General features: G+C 37.8%; 1 pseudogene; it reads right to left on the bottom strand.

Annotated features, from left to right (window-relative positions):
- Positions 1-397: 397 nt before the first annotated feature.
- Positions 398-16,213, bottom strand: part of LOC133229273 (craniofacial development protein 2-like) — a 31,360-nt pseudogene continuing 15,544 nt past the window's right edge.

The raw sequence follows: 16,213 nt of genomic DNA, 5'->3' as shown, positions 1-16,213 counted from the left end.
AAAACCGGGAAATTTTTCAGTTGAAATTGGAAAACCCGATTCTAGATGCTTTCAGAGGAATATATTGAACAAAATCAGACAATGTAAAAAGTTAATACCCTGTTAAGATAGCAGAGCCCAATAGGAAGGAGAAAAGCAGAGTCTTTGTTCCTGGCAAGGATTCAATTCAGCCAGTGAAAAGCCATGGGCTTGTTTACTATTGCCATCCCAATTTCCTTCTCCCCTCTATACAACCATAGTTTGGGGAACCTGCATGTGACTTACCATGGTTATAGATCTGAAACTGCAGTTCCCTGCTGATCTTGAGTAAACTTATCTTTCCTAGAGAAATATCTGTTAGTCTATTTGTTTCCCATCGACGATCCTCATACCATTTTTTTATTGTTAATTTTGTCATTCAAGATTGTTTTTCATGGTTGAGGTCCTTTGAATTTTCATATAAATTAGAGAAGCTTGTCAGCTGTGAATTAATTGGGATTGCATATAATCTATAAGGTTATATGAGAAAAATAGATACATTAACAATATTAAGATCCTAATACGTAAACATGGTACATCTCTTTAAGTCTTCCTTAAATTCTTTCAACAATTGTTTGTAGCTTTCAGTAAAGCTCACTTGCAAATCTTTTATTAAAACTTTCCTGAATATTTTATGTAATTCCAATCCAGTCTATGGTATTTTTATCTTTAATTTTACATGTGCTTTTTGCTTTCATGTAAAGACATCCCTGTTACCTTGTTGAGTTTGCTTATTAGTTCTTGTACTTTTTATTGGTCTTTGTGTGTGTGTGTGTGTGTGTGTGTATCTGTGGCTGTAATTCCTTTGGATGTTCTATTTACTCAAATATGGCACCTTGGAATAGAAACTTTATTTATACCTTTCCATTGTTTTTATTTTTTAATTTTTCTTAAATTTGTACTGACTACTTCATATAGAATAACATTGAATAAAAGTGATAAAATCAAGTTTCCATATATTTTTCCTGATATTAGGGCAAAAATATTCAATCTTTCATTGCCAATATCATGTTGGCTGTACATTTTTCTACGTATCTATGTTATCAAATTGATAAAGTTCCCTTGTGTTATTAGTTTGCTATTTTTCACCCATAGGTAGGTGATAAGTTTTCTGTATAATGTTTATGCATCTATTAATTAAATGCTTTTTTCCTTTTGATATGTTGGCACAGTAAAGTACACTGACTGATTCCAAATCTTAAAACAACCTTACAGTCCTGAAATAAACTTTACTTTGTCATAATATATCATCTCTTTTCAATTTTTTGAATTCTATTGTCTGTATTTTTAAAAGATTCTTGCCTGTATCCATATTCATTATGGATATGAGTCTCTATTTTTTTCTCTTCTCATAATGCCCAAATCTAGTTTGGCATCATGAATTTTAGAATTTATTTCGTTTCAGTATTTTGTGAAAGAAGTTTTTGTATGACTATTACCCCATCGTTATACATTTGGTAGAATTTGAAGGTGAAGCCATCTAGGCTTAGATATTTATTTTTGTAGAGGTTTTTAATACCAAGTTAAATTTTGTTGATATAGAGCTATTTAACTTCTCTTTTTCAGCTTATATCAATTTTGAATTTCAGGAGGTCTGTCCATTTCAAGTAGATTGTCAAGTTTATAGACATAAAAAAATAATTGTATAATCTCTATTTTTTGAATGTCCCTTGGACAGAGGAGGCTGGCAGGCTACAGTCAATATGGTCTCAGAGTTGGACACAACTGAAGCAATTTAGCACATAGGCATACACAAGATTTCTGATATTTTTACCTCTTTATTGATCATATCTATTTACTTACTTTTTAGTTATTTTTTTTCTTTCTTGGTGATGCTATAGTTATCCTTTAAGAGTTTACATTGTTGTCTTCTTCACAGGTAGAGTAGATTCATCCCCTTTATGCATTAAGGGATAAGCTGAGGAGGGTCAGGCATAGACTCCATGCCTCAGGTTTACCTCAACTGTTAAGGTATAACCTTCAGAAATTCTGTGAGTCCTTCATGTTCACTGGGGTTCCTTCCAAACCATATTCCTTAAATCCCCAGGACTGAAAGAGTTCACAATTTCTGCTCTGCTTTTAAGAAACTTTCCGTTCAATTTCATAGCTTTCACCTTTGAATGGCTCCAGACTGCAGCCAACTTCTTGAGGGGAAAATGGAGCTAGTAACTGAGAACTCACCCTGCTTTTTTGACCAGGATCCTCATTCGTATAGTTTCTCACACTGTTTCACAAAACCTCTCAAATCCTTTGCTTGTTTCTCTGTATCTTCACATTGCCCCTCAGCTAAGGGAGCTCTGTCCTCACCCCCTTGCACAGCACAGAGACATGACAAACGTCTCAGGAAACGTGCAGCTGCCGTTGGACACGAAGTCATTTCACTTCCTTGTGCTCCACTGTTGGCGCCTTGTTTGTGATCCTGTCTCGTCAAAACCAGCTTGCTTCAGCTGATGTGTGATGCCTCCAGACAGACAGATAATTAAATAATTTAAAAGAATATGTCTGTACGCCTATATATGCATAAGTATGTATGTACTTACTTACATACACTTTAATTTTTTCCTATGGAAAATACTTTTAAATTCTGCCTTATGGTAGTTACTTGGTGTGGTTCTTACTTATATTCAAAAAGTCCCAATCTAACAATATTAATGTATGTTCAAGGATAAAAGTTTCTTGTGATCTGATTAGTTTCAGAAGCAAAACTTGAAGTTAATATTTTGATGAATATGCACTTAACTTTTGATTCTTTGTTGTACAAGGTCAACATATGAGTGTCCTAAAGACATCTATACATCTGTTATTGAAGATATAAAATACCAGATAATTCTCATCAGATTTTAGACAAAGAAAATGCTTTCTTTTTTCTGTTGGTATTATGTGAGTCTTTTTTATTAAAGACTTGCTAGAAAGTAAGATTGCCATAATTCACTTTGATTCCATTTTCATAGACTGGTGGGAGACATTGAGTTGATATTTAGGTTTCAGAGTTAATACTTATGGTGACTAATGATTTTTAGTAAATTTAGCTATACACATTTCTTTTTATTATTTTTCCTTTTCAGTTAGTCCTTATTTTCAAAGTATTTTCTCTAACCTTGATATTATAATCAGTGTGATTGCAATTTACTTTATGAACCTGTGTGAGAGCATTTTAAAACAATTTGACATTGGTTACATAGAAAATATGTATCTTTACTCTCCCCAAAATTACACTAAATAAATTTAATATATTGCATTACATTTTTCAAACTTTCAACAGAAACATTCATTATAAAAATATAAATTAGAATATTTCAAAGACTTAGACTAATTTGGAAAAAAAAATTTCAAATTATCTAAATAACCAGAAAAGAAAGGAGAATGTGAAAGCCGCTTAGTTGTCTCTGACTCTTGGTGACCCTATGGACTATAGAGTTTATGGAATTCCCCAGGCCAGAATACTGGAGTAGGCAGCCTTTTCCTTCTCCAGGGGATCTTCCCAAACCAGGTCTGGTGCATTGCAGGTGGATTCTTTACCAATTGAGCTATCAGGGAAGCCCAAATAACCAGAGGCAAAATAATTAGAAGTTTTTATTGGCTTCTTACAAATAAATGTAAAATGCCATTCAGAATAACTAGAAATAGAAAAATGATAAATGTAATTTATATATACTTTCCTATCTAGATTTTAAACAAATGAAGATTATTTCTATTTTTTAAGGTAATCATGTTAGCAAAATCCCATATAGTATATTTGAATTGGGCAATTGTGTCTTTAAGAAAATTATCCTTGGCAGACTTATAGAAATGTTATCAAATTTAGGCATTAAAAGTAGAATGTTTTCTTGTTCCCTGAGTAGTTCCAGCAAGTATCTTATCATATCCTTATTATCTTTTTATTTGTTTGTTGTTTCTTAACACCCTTAAACGCTAATTAACATAGCAGTACATCTATACTTGTTTGTTCTTTTTATTGTTAGACTTTTGTGTATCCCTGTGGCAATTTCCTACTATAAAAGGCTAAAAGTGATGATTCGTTTTCACAGACGTTATGTGTAGTATTTTCTAGAAGATACAAGCTTCTACATAAAGTCCTGACTGAGTAGAATTTGTTAGTCTTTGCTTTCTTATATTTTAGCTATTCATCATATGTGTATATTTAAATAAAACTCAATTAAGTGGAAATAAATTAAAAATTCAGTTCTGTGTTGCTAGCTACATTTCAAGTGCTCATTAACAAGAGGTGGCTGACTGTTATTACATAGGATAACACATACGTGGAACATTTTTATCATCAGAGAAAGTTATATTGGATAGCACATGACTCTCTCTATATAATTTTTGTTGGAAGGTTTCTATTTAAAACTATAACTTTTCATGACAGTCTTATATAAAATATAATTTGCCTGCTCTTTCCCTCTATGTTTAACTGACAGTTCTTTAGATTAAGAATATATTTATAAAATTCCCATAAAAGAAACAAAATCACTCTTGTGAGTTTCTGTTCTAAAAATATTTTATTTAAGAGTAATCATTCAGAACTGGGAGGTGGATTCCTTATATAATATTATTTATTTATTTATAGGCTGTGCTGCGTCTTTGCTCCTGCATGAGCTTTTCTCTAGTTGTGGCGAGTGGAGGCTACTCTCTAATTGTGATACATGAGCTGAGTTTCTTATTGCAGTGCTTTTCTTGTTGCAGAGTATGGGTTTTAGGAGTTGAAGCACATGGACTCAATTGTTGCAACTCCTGGGCTCTAGAGCATAGAATCAATAATTGTGACATATGGGCTTAGTTGCTCCATGGCATGTGGGATTCTCCTGGATCAGGGATTGAACCCTAGTCTCCTGCACTGGCAGGCAGATTCTTTACCACTGAGCCACCAGGGAACACCTAACATTTTTTTCAAATCTCAAATTTCAAAGGAATATATTTCTTTAGCATAGGTATGTTGTATAAATTTTATACTCTTGGAAAGGTCTCAAGATTAATATTTATCAGTTTAGGAACAGGATGCATGTCTACATGTAGAAAACAACTTTATTTATGTTAATTAAGATGTAGAGAAGCAAAAGGCAAAGGAGAAAAGGAAAGATATAACCATCTGAATACAGAGTTCCAAGAATAGTAAGGAGAGATAAGAAACCTATCCTAAGTGATTAATGAAAAAAAATAGAGGAAAATAGAATGGGAAAGATGACAGATCTCTTCAAGAAAATTAGAGATAGCAGGGGAACGTTTCATGCAAAGATGGGCACAATAAAGAACAGAAATAGTACGGACCTAACAGAAGCAGGGAGAAGGCAATGGCACCCCACTCCAGTACTCTTGCCTGGAAAATCCCATGGACGGAGAAGCCTGGTGAGCTGCAGTCCATGGGGTCACACAGAGTCGGACACGACTGAAGGAACTTAGCACCAGCAGCAGCAACAGAAGCAGAAGATATTAAGAAGAAGTGGCATGAATACACAGAACTATATGAAAAATATCTTAATGACCGAGATAACCACTGCGGTGTGATCACTCACCTATAGCCAGACATCCTGCAGTGAAAGGTCAAGTGGGCCTTAGAAAGCATCACTACGAACAAAGCTAGTGGAGGTGAAGGAATTCCAGCAAAGTTATTTCAAATCACAAAAGACCATTCTGTTAAAGTGCTGCACTCAGTATGCTAGCAAATTTGGAAAATTCAGCAGTTGCCACAGGACTGGAAAAGGTCAGTTTTCATTCCAATCCCAAAAAAAGGCAGTGCCAAAGAATGTTCAAACTACTGCACAATTGCACTCATCTCACACACTACCAAAGTAATGCTCAAAATTCTCCAAGCTAGGCTTCAACAGTATGTGAGGTGAGAACTTCCAGATGTTCAAGCTGGATTTAGAAAAAGCAGAGAAACCAGAGATCAAATTGCAAACATCCATTGGATCTTAGAAAAACAGGAGAATTCCTGAAAACATCTACTTCTATTTTATTGTGACTATGCTAAAGCCTTTTCTAACAATCTGTGGAAAATTCTTATAGAGATGGGAATACCAGACCACCATACCTGCCTCTTGAGAAATCTGTATGCAGGTCAGGAAGCAACAGTTAGAACTGGACATGGAACAAAAGACTGGTTCCAAATAGGAAAGGAGTACATCAAGGCTGTATGCTGTCACCCTGCTTATTTAACTTCTATGCAGAGTACATCATGTGAAATGCCAGGCTGGATGAAGCCCAAGCTGGAATCAAGATTACCAGGAGAAATATCAATAACCTCAGATATGCAGATGTCACCACCCTTATGGCAGACAGCGAAGAAGAACTAAAGAGCCCCTTGATGAAACTGAAAGAGGAGAGTGAAAAAGATGGCTTAAAACTCAACATTCAAAAAACTAAGATCATGTCATCTGGTCCCATTACTTCATGGCAAATAGATACAGGGAAACAGTGGAAACAGTAACAGACTATTTTCTTGGGCTCCAAAATCACTGCAAATGGTGACTGCAGCCATAAAATTAAAAGACAGTTGCTCCTTGGAAGAAAAGCTATAACCAACCTAGAGAGCATATTAAAAAGCAGGGCCGTTACTTTGCCAGCAAATGTCTGTCTAGCCAAAGCTATGGTTTTTCCAGTAGTTATGTATGTATGAGAGCTGGACCATAAGGAAAGCTGAGCACTGAAAAATTGATGCTTTTAAATTGTGGTGTGGGAGAAGAATATTGACAGTCCCTTGGACTGCAAGGAGATCAAACCAGTCCATCCTAAAGGAAATCAGTCCTGAATATTCATTGGAAGTACTGATGCTGAAGCTCCAATACTTCGATCACTTGATGCGAAAAGACCCTGATGCTGGGAAAGATTGAAGGCAGGAGAAAAAGGGGACAACAGAGGATGAGATGGTTGCATGGTATCACTGACTCAATGGATATGAGTTTCAACAAGCTCCAAGAGTTGGTGATGGACAGGAAAGCCTGGCATGCTGCAGTCCATGGGGTCACTAGAGTCAGTACAACTGAGTCTCTAACTGAACTGAACTGAATTTTGGATAATTCATCTGAAAGTGATTTTGAGGTGTTGTTAAAATTTACAGAATATCTGTAAAATAAAATCATATCTATTTGTATGGTATTTTCTTCAATTTCCCATTAAAATATCTGTTAATTAAAATAGATAGGGTTCTTTTCTCTTCCTCTACATTTCACTGAGAGAAGATTTCATTATTTGTTCATTCAGCCATTTTGTCCACTGAAAACATTTTGAAAGCCCTGAGAAATAATTGTACAACTAAGTGGCATAACTAGCCAGATGTAGAACTATGTTTTGGAAGTCTTTTAATTCTGTATGTAGGTTAAGATGTGTAAATATATACAGATACACATACATACATATGGAATTGAACATAGGATGAACTTAGAGCCATATGAAAGTATATGTAAAAGATAAAGTTCAGTTCAGTCACTCAGTAGTGACTGACTCTTTGCAACCCCATAAATCGCAGCATGCCAGGCCTTCCTGTCCATCACCAACTCCCAGAGTTCACTCAGACTCACATCCATCAAGTCAGTGATGCCATCCAGCCATCTCATCCTCTGTCGTCCCCTTCTCCTCCTGCCCCCAATCCCTCCCAGTATCAGAGTCTTTTCCAGAGTCAACTCTTCACATGAGGGGCCAAAGTACTGCAGTTTCAGCTTTATCATCATTCTTTCCAAAGGAATCTCAGGGTTGATCTCCTTCAGAATTAACTGGTTGGATCTCCTTGCAGTCCAAGGGACTCTCAAGAGTCTTCTCCAACACCACAGTTCAAAAGCATCAATTCTTCGGTGCTCAGCCTTCTTCACAGTCCAACTCACACATCCATACATGACCAATGGAAAAACCATAGCCTTGACTAGATGGACGTTTGTTGGCAAAATAATGTCTGTGCTTTTCAATATGCTATCTAGGTTGGTCATAACTTTCCTTCCCAGGAGTAAGCGTCTTTTAATTTCATGGCTGCAGTCACCATCTGCAGTTATTTGGGAGCCCCCAAAAATAAAGTCTGACACTGTTTCCACTGTTTCCCCATCTATTTCCCATGAAGTGATGGGACCGGATGCCATGATCTTCGTTTTCTGAATGTTGAGTTTTAAGCCAGCTTTTTCACTCTCCTCTTTCACCTTCATCAAGAAGCTTTTTGCTCCTCTTCACTTTCTGCCATAAGGGTGGTGTCATCTGCATATCTGAGGTTATTGATATTTCTCCCGGCAATCTTGATTCCAGCTTGTGCTTCTTCCAGTCCAGCATTTCTCATGATGTACTCTGCATATAAGTTAAATAAGCTCAGTGACAATATACAGCCTTGATATACTCCTTTTCCTATTTGGAACCAATCTGTTGTTCCATGTCCAGTTCTAACTGTTGCTTCCTGACCTGCATAGAGGTTTCTCCAGAGGCGGGTCAGGTGGTCTGGTATTCCCATCTCTTTCAGAATTTTCCAGTTTATTTTGATCCACACAGTCAAAGGCTTTGGCATAGTCAATAAAGCAGAAATAGATGTTTTTCTGAAACTCTCTTGCTTTTTCCATGATCCAGCGGATGTTGGCAATTTGATCTCTGGTTCCTCTTCCTTTTCTAAAACCAGCTTGAACAACTGGAAGTTCACGGTTCATGTATTGCTGAAGCCTGGCTTGGAGAATTTTGAGCATTACTTTACTAGTGTGTGAGGATGAGTGCAATTGTGCGGTAGTTTGAGCATTCTTTGGCATTGCCTTTCTTTGGGATTAGAATAAAAACTGACCATTTCTAGTCCTGTGGCCACTGCTGAGTTTTCCAAATTTGCTGGCAAATTGAATGCAGCACTTTCACAGCATCATCTTTCAGGATTTGAAATAGCTCAACTGGAATTCCATCACCTCCACTAGCTTTGTTCATAGTGATGCTTTCTAAGGCCCACTTAACTTCACATTCCAGGATGTCTGGCTCTAGGTCAGTGATCACACCATCGTGATTATCTGGATTGTGAAGATCTTTTTGTACAGTTCTTCTGTGTATTCTTGCCACCTCTTCTTAATATCTTCTGCTTCTGTTAGGTCCATACCATTTCTGTCCTTTATCGAGCCCATCTTTGCATGAAATATTCCCTTGGTATCTCTAATTTTCTTGAAGAGATCTCTAGTCTTTCCCATTCTGTTGTTTTCCTCTATTTCTTTGCATTGATCACTGAGGAAGGCTTTCTTATCTCTTCTTGGTATTCTTTGGAACTCTACATTCAGATGCTTGTATCTTTCCTTTTCTTCTTTGCTTTTTGCTTCTCTTCTTTTCACAGCTATTTGTAAGGCCTCCTCAGACAGCCATTTTGCTTTTTGCATTTCTTTTCCATGGGGATGGTCTTGATCCCTGTCTCCTGTACAATGTCATGAACCTCAGTCCATAGTTCATCAGGCACTCTATCAGATCTAGTTCCTTAAATCTATTTCTCACTTCCACTGTATAATCATAAGAGATTTGATTTAGGTCATACCTCAATGGTCTAGTGGTTTTCCCTACTTTCTTCAATTTAAGACTGAATTTGGCAATAAGAAGTTCATGATCTGAGCCATAGTCAGCTCCTGGTCTTGTTTTTGTTGACTGTATAGAGCTTCTCCATCTTTGGCTGCAAAGAATATAATCAATCTGATTTCGGTGTTGACCATCTGGTGATGTCCATGTGTAGAGTCTTCTCTTGTGTTGTTGGAAGAGGGTGTTTGTTATGACCAGTGCATTTTCTGGGCAAAACTCTATTAGTCTTTGCCCTGCTTCATTCCGTCCATATTCCAAGGCCAAATTTGCCTGTTACTCCAGGTATTTCTTGACTTCCTAGTTAGAATTCCACTCCCCTGTAATGAAATGGACATCTTTTTGGGGTGTTAGTTCTAAAAGGTCTTGTAGGTCTTCATAGAACCATTCAACTTCAGCTTCTTCAGCATTCCTGGTTGGGGCATAGACTTGGATTACTGTGATATTGAATGGTTTGCCTTGGAAATGAACAGAGATCATTCTGTCGTTTTTGGGATTGCATCCAAGTACTGCCTTTCAAACTCTTTTGTTGACCATGATGGCTACTCTTTCTTCTGATGGATTCCTGCCCTCAGTAGTAGATATAATGGTCATCTGAGTTAAATTCACCCATTCCAGTCCATTTTAGTTTACTGATTCCTAGAATGTCGACGTTCACTCTTGCCATCTCCTGTTTGATCACTTCCAATTTGCCTTGATTCATGGACCTGACATTCCAGGTTCCTATGCAGTATTGCTCTTTACAGCATCGGACCTTGCTTCTATCACCAGTCACATCCACAGCTGGGAACTGTTTTTGCTTTGGCTCCATCCCTTCATTCTTTCTGGAGTTATTTCTCCACTGATCTCCAGTAGCATATTGGGCACCTACTGACCTGGGGAGTTTCTCTTTCAGTATCCTATCATTTTGCCTTTTCATACTGTTCATGGGGTTCTCAAGGCAAGAATATTGAAGTGGTTTGCTATTCCCTTCTCCAGTGGACCACATTCTATCTGACCTGTCTACCATGACTTGCCAATCTTGGGTTGCCCCATGGGCATGGCTTAGTTTCATTGAGTTAGACAAGGCTGTGGTCCTAGTGTGATTAGATTGACTAGTTTTCTGTGATTATGGTTTCAGTGTGTCTGCCCTCTGATGCCCTCTTGCAACATCTACCGTCTTATTTGGGTTTCTCTTACCTTGGACGTGGGGTATCTCTTCATGGATGCTCCAGCAAAGCGCAGCCATTGCTCCTTACCTTGGACGAGGGGTTTCTCCTCACCACCGCCCTTCCTGACCTTCAACGTGGGATAGCTCCTCTCGGCCCTCCTTCGCCTGCAGCCACTGCTCCTTGGAGGTGGGGTTGCTCCTCCTGGCTGCCGCCCTTGGTCTCAGGTGTGAGGTAGGTCCTCCAGGCTGCAGACTCTGGGCTCGAGCATGAGGTAGGTCCTCCCAGCCACAGTCCCTGGCCTCGGGCGTGGGGTAGGTCCCCCCAGCCCGGCCTTATCTTTTTAACTTTTAAAAGATAAAGTTAGACAGATAGATTGATAGATATAGAGATAGACACAATATATTTAGATATATATGTAAATCTTAGCAGATTGTCTGCACACACAGAAAAGCTCCAAATAATTTTTGCTCTTATTATGTTACAAACTGAGAATTCACAGATGAGTTTATTTGCAGGTGTTTAATATGACAATCTTATAGATATGAAAAGTCGATTTGAGATCAGTACCTAAGAATGTGTCCAACAGTTTCTTAAAAATTGAACAATGACAGTGAGACAAGAAAAAGGAGTAAATCTATGGGAGTACTGACAACTTACAGTGAATGGTGTTGGTTTGGTGATCTCTAAAGAAGGAGATTTAGCTTCAAGACCAGGGGCCAGGCTTGATCACTCAAGAGCTTTCGTGTAGCAGCGTTTTATTAAAGTGAAAAGGGGACAGAGAAGCTTCTGAAATCCACATCAGAAGTGGGACGGAGAGTGCCCCCTTTGCTACTTTTAGCAAGCTGTTTTACATCTGTTGGAAAGCTATTAATCAGGTGAGAGGCACCTCAAGGCTGAAGGAGTTTCACCAGGCCCCTCTCCCACAATATGCATTTTTGAGATAGGATGGCACAAGTGTGTCATCCCCCAGCCATAAAACAATTGATATGAATACCGCTTTGTTGAGCTATTATCAGCCCAAGGTTTGAGAAAAGAAAAAAAGATAGTCTTAGGTGGAACTATTTTAAAGAAAGGCAAATTCCAAAGCAAATACATAGTTTCATTAACATAGCTTAAGAAAAGCATTTCCATAGAGAGATTGTTTCCTCCTGCTATTTAAGAGAGAGATAAAAAAAAAAAAAAAAAAAGGCTGACACTTGCAGCCTATTTCCTCGGTTTGGAGATCCCTAGCCTTCCTGCCCAGAGAAGGCAATAGCACCCCACTCCAGTACTCTTTCCTGGAAAATCCCATGGGCAAAGGAGCCTGGTGGGCTGCAGTCCATGGGATAGCTAAGAGTTGAACATGACTGAGCGACTTCACTTTCACTCTTCACTTTCATGCATTGGAGAAGAAAATGGCAACCTGCTCCAGTGTTCTTGACTTGAGAATCCCAGGGACGGGGGAGCCTGGTGGGCTGCCATCTATGGGGTCGCACAGAGTCGGACATGACTGAAGCAACTTAGCAGCAGCAGCCTTCCTGCCTGTTACCCTCTCAGTACTATGTAATCCATTTTATCCATTCAAGGTGAGGTCTCTGAGGGAAAGTCAAATATGAGCTAGAGCAAATACTTCTTTATATTATTAGTAAGATAAAAAGAGGCTTGATTTATATTTAATTAAATTATTCAAATGATACAAACAGTTGGTATTAATTCCAACACACCCCTTTTTGGTATATCTTCAGAAACAGGTTTAAAAAATATATCACCTTCTTTCTAACACTTGTTTTTCATTCTGTGTCTCTTACTCAGTGGTATAAATATTCTTTCTTTTCCATATTAATATATTAATCTCTAAGTTTTATTGCATCTGTGTTCTAAACCTCTCTGGAATCTGTCTTGGCCCCTTCATCCTCACTGCCTTTCTGTTTTAAAAATAAATCTCTTGTCTTGTTTGAGACCAAATATTAGCAGAAAGTCCACACTTCTAAGAAAGACTTGCTCCCTCTCAAGTTCCTTCATTTGAATGAGTGTATCAGATAAACATATTTTGTATTATCTACTCTGTTCTATCACTGCAGTGGACTTGGGTTTGGAATGACAAACTCCTGAGAAACAGTGAGCTTTTCCCAGCTACAAGTTTATTTTTGAATAACATGGAATAAACAGCATCCTTTACAGAACAATAGCAAAACGGAGTTCCTATGTCTTCTAATTCTAGACACCACTTTGATTATCTAGTCATCCCATATTGGGGCATATGTGCAAAAAAGTGACAAGATTCAGTGGCTCATTGGTAAAGAATCTGCCTGTAGTGCAAGAGACACAGGAGATGAGGGTTTGTTACCTGGGTCTGGAAGATCCCCTGGAGGAGGGGATGGCAACCCACTCCAGCATTCTTGCCTGGAGAATCCCATGGACAGAGGAGCCTGGCGGGCTACAGTCCATGGGGTCACAAAGAGTCAGACACGCCTGAGCACACACATGTGTGGATAGCCACAATCTATGTAATCTCAGAGGCATCCCAAATATCTCAAATTGTATTCTAAAATAATTTGTCTTCAAATCTGCATTCCCAAAAGAGAGTAAAGAATGTGGAAATTGCAAGGCAGGGTCTAAACTACCAGGCAAAAAATTGATTTTCCTTGTTGCATTACTAGAGGTCAGATAACATTCCAAAAATATTATCTACCTTTGTAAATACTTTTATCTGCATGTCATAGACAAATGTCAAGCATTTCTAAACTGATAACTTCAGTTGCTTTGGGGGTAGGAGGTGAGATTGAAAGGACAAGGATGGGAAGCTGCTTACTAAATACTTTAGACTAAATGAATAAATCAATAAATTAATATTATAATTACAACTATTACTATTATCACTGCTTAGGAGGGTTAACAGAGAAGGCAATGGCACCCCACTCCAGTACTCTTGCTTAGAAAATCCCATGGATGGAGAAGCCTGGTAGGCTTCAGTCCATGGGGTTGCAAAGAGTCGGATACGACTGAGTTACTTCACTTTCACTTTTCACTTTCATGCACTGGAGAAGGAAATGGCAACCCACTCCAGTGTTCTTGCCTGGAGAATCCCAGAGACGGGGGAGCCTGGTGGGCTGCCATCTATGGGGTCGCACAGAGTTGGACACGACTGAAGTGACTTAGCAGTAGCAGGAGGGTTAAAGCCCTCAGGTTGATTTATCAGATATTAATAATAAATAAATTCATATTTAAAAACATAAAAAATAAGTTCAAGTAGAAAAGAAATAGTGGCGCATATTATTTTGGAAACAGATTATTTAAAACCCATTTTTCCTGTGTTAGAATTTTCAGGGAGATACACTATGTAATATCAGAGTTTGGCCATTCTTAACTAGATGTTATACTACCTTGAGCCTATCCAATATGGTGATAGCCTGGTTAAGTAAAAGTAAGTACAACCATATTCAACTGAAGCTGTGGTACATATACACAATAGAGTATTACTCAGCCATTAAAAAGAATCCATTTGAATCAGTTCTAAGGAGGTGGATGAAACTGGAGCCTATTATACAGAGTGAAGTAAGCCAGAAAGAAAAACACCAATACAGTATACTAACGCATTTTTATGGAATTTAGAAAAATGGTAACAATAACCCTGTGTACAAGACAGCAAAAGAGACACTGATATATAGAACAGTCTTATGGACTCTGTTGGAGAGGGAGAAGGTGGGAAGATTTGGGAGAATGGCATTGAAACATGTATAATATCATGTATGAAATGAGTTGCCAGTTCAGGTTCGATGCACGATACTGGATGCTTGGGGCTGGTGCACTGGGACGACCCAGAGGGATGGTATGGGGAGGGAGGAGGGAGGAGGGTTCAGGATAGGGAGCACATGTATACCTGTGGCGGATTCATTTCGATGTTTGGCAAAACTAATACAATTATGTAAAGTTTAAAAATAAAATAAAATTAAACTAAAATAAATAAATAAACTGCCCAATAAAAAGAAAAAAAATTAAAAAAAATAAATAAAAGAGAGAACTTGTCAATAGTACAAGCATGCTGGTATTGAATAAAGAAATTCATGCAATTTTTCTAGGGCATAGGTGACATTGAAACGACAAAGATGGGAAGCTGCTAGCTAAATATTTTAGACTAAATGAATAAATCAATAAATTAATGTCATAATTATTACTACTAATTCTAAGGCTGGTGTTCTCAGCCTTAGAATTCCAATTTTATAACCATTGTTTCCTCTTTCTCTCTGATACATGTATAAAGTTCATCCACATTCCAAAGTTGGAAAACTATTTTTAAATTAACAAATTATTTGCCATTTAATATCAACAATATCTTCAGATCTCATTTTTGGTTTAATTCGTAAAATATTGTATGTTATTGTTGTTCAGTCACTAAGTTATGTCTGGCTCTTTGTTACTCCATGGGCTCCATGTGCCTCCAGAAGCATGCCAGGCTTGTCTGTCCTTCCCTATCTCCTGGAGTTTGCTCAAACTCATGTCCACTGAGTCAGTGATGCGACCCAACCATTTCATACTCTGCCACTCCCTTCTCCTCCTCCCCTCAATCTTTCCCAGCATCAGGATCTTTTCCAATGAGTAAGCTCTTCGCATCAAGTGGCCAAAGTACTCAACATACAATAGGATACAGTATATATACAGTCATGTCCAACTCTTTGCAACCCCATGGACTGTAGCCCGCCAGGCTCCCCTGTCCATGGGGATTCTCCAGGCAAAAATACTGGACTGGGTTGCCAAGCCCTCCTCCAGGGGATTTTCCCAACCCAGGGATCAAACCCAGATCTCCCACACTGCAGGTGGATTCTTTACCATCTGAGCCACCAGGGAAGCTCATATGTATGTGTGTATATATATACATATATATTCCCACCCCCATGGAAAAAACATATATTGAGTTCAGAAAATATAATGAATTCAGAGAACATTGATTATTGAACTTTTCTTCAGTGGAATCTGGAGTTGCTACACAAAATACTTATATTATGGTATTTACTGTCACAATGGTGTATTGTAAAGATAGGGAACACTAGAAAATATCTTAACTATAAAACTATAAAGAAGCTCATAATCCATTAACAAAGTTAGAACATGCAGTAGAGAAAATATAATCTTTGAGAAAAAAAATTAGGAGAGACAGTCTCATAGGTAGCAGAATTTACTTATATTAACATACTCCAGATTAAAGGCTGTTTATCTCTGATTCTGGAGATTTCAATAGTTATGAAAGCCATAAAGTCTGCCCCAAAAGCAGGAAAATGATTATCAGGTGTGATTGGATTATTGGATACTAGTGGGGGAAATTTCTAGGAGGAAATCTACTTCTTATACTTTACAGAATTTGACTGATACAGAACATTGAAATTAGATTCAACCAGGAAAAGACCAGGAAAATTTAGAGCATGTATATGTGAATGAAGCACTTACTCATATGAATATGTTTTTGCTATTTTACCAATTCAGTAGTTAAAAAATAGAATGTCTCTGACCTACAAGAACTGATTTTAAAGATGGACAAACAATTGTGTTATGGAGATCTCAATTCTAAGTAT

This window comes from Bos javanicus, chromosome 17 (assembly GCF_032452875.1).
Source record: "Bos javanicus breed banteng chromosome 17, ARS-OSU_banteng_1.0, whole genome shotgun sequence".
In the NCBI taxonomy this organism is placed as follows: Eukaryota; Metazoa; Chordata; class Mammalia; order Artiodactyla; family Bovidae; genus Bos; species Bos javanicus.
Note: the sequence above shows the minus strand (reverse complement) of the source record. Positions and strands in the feature narration are given on the sequence as shown.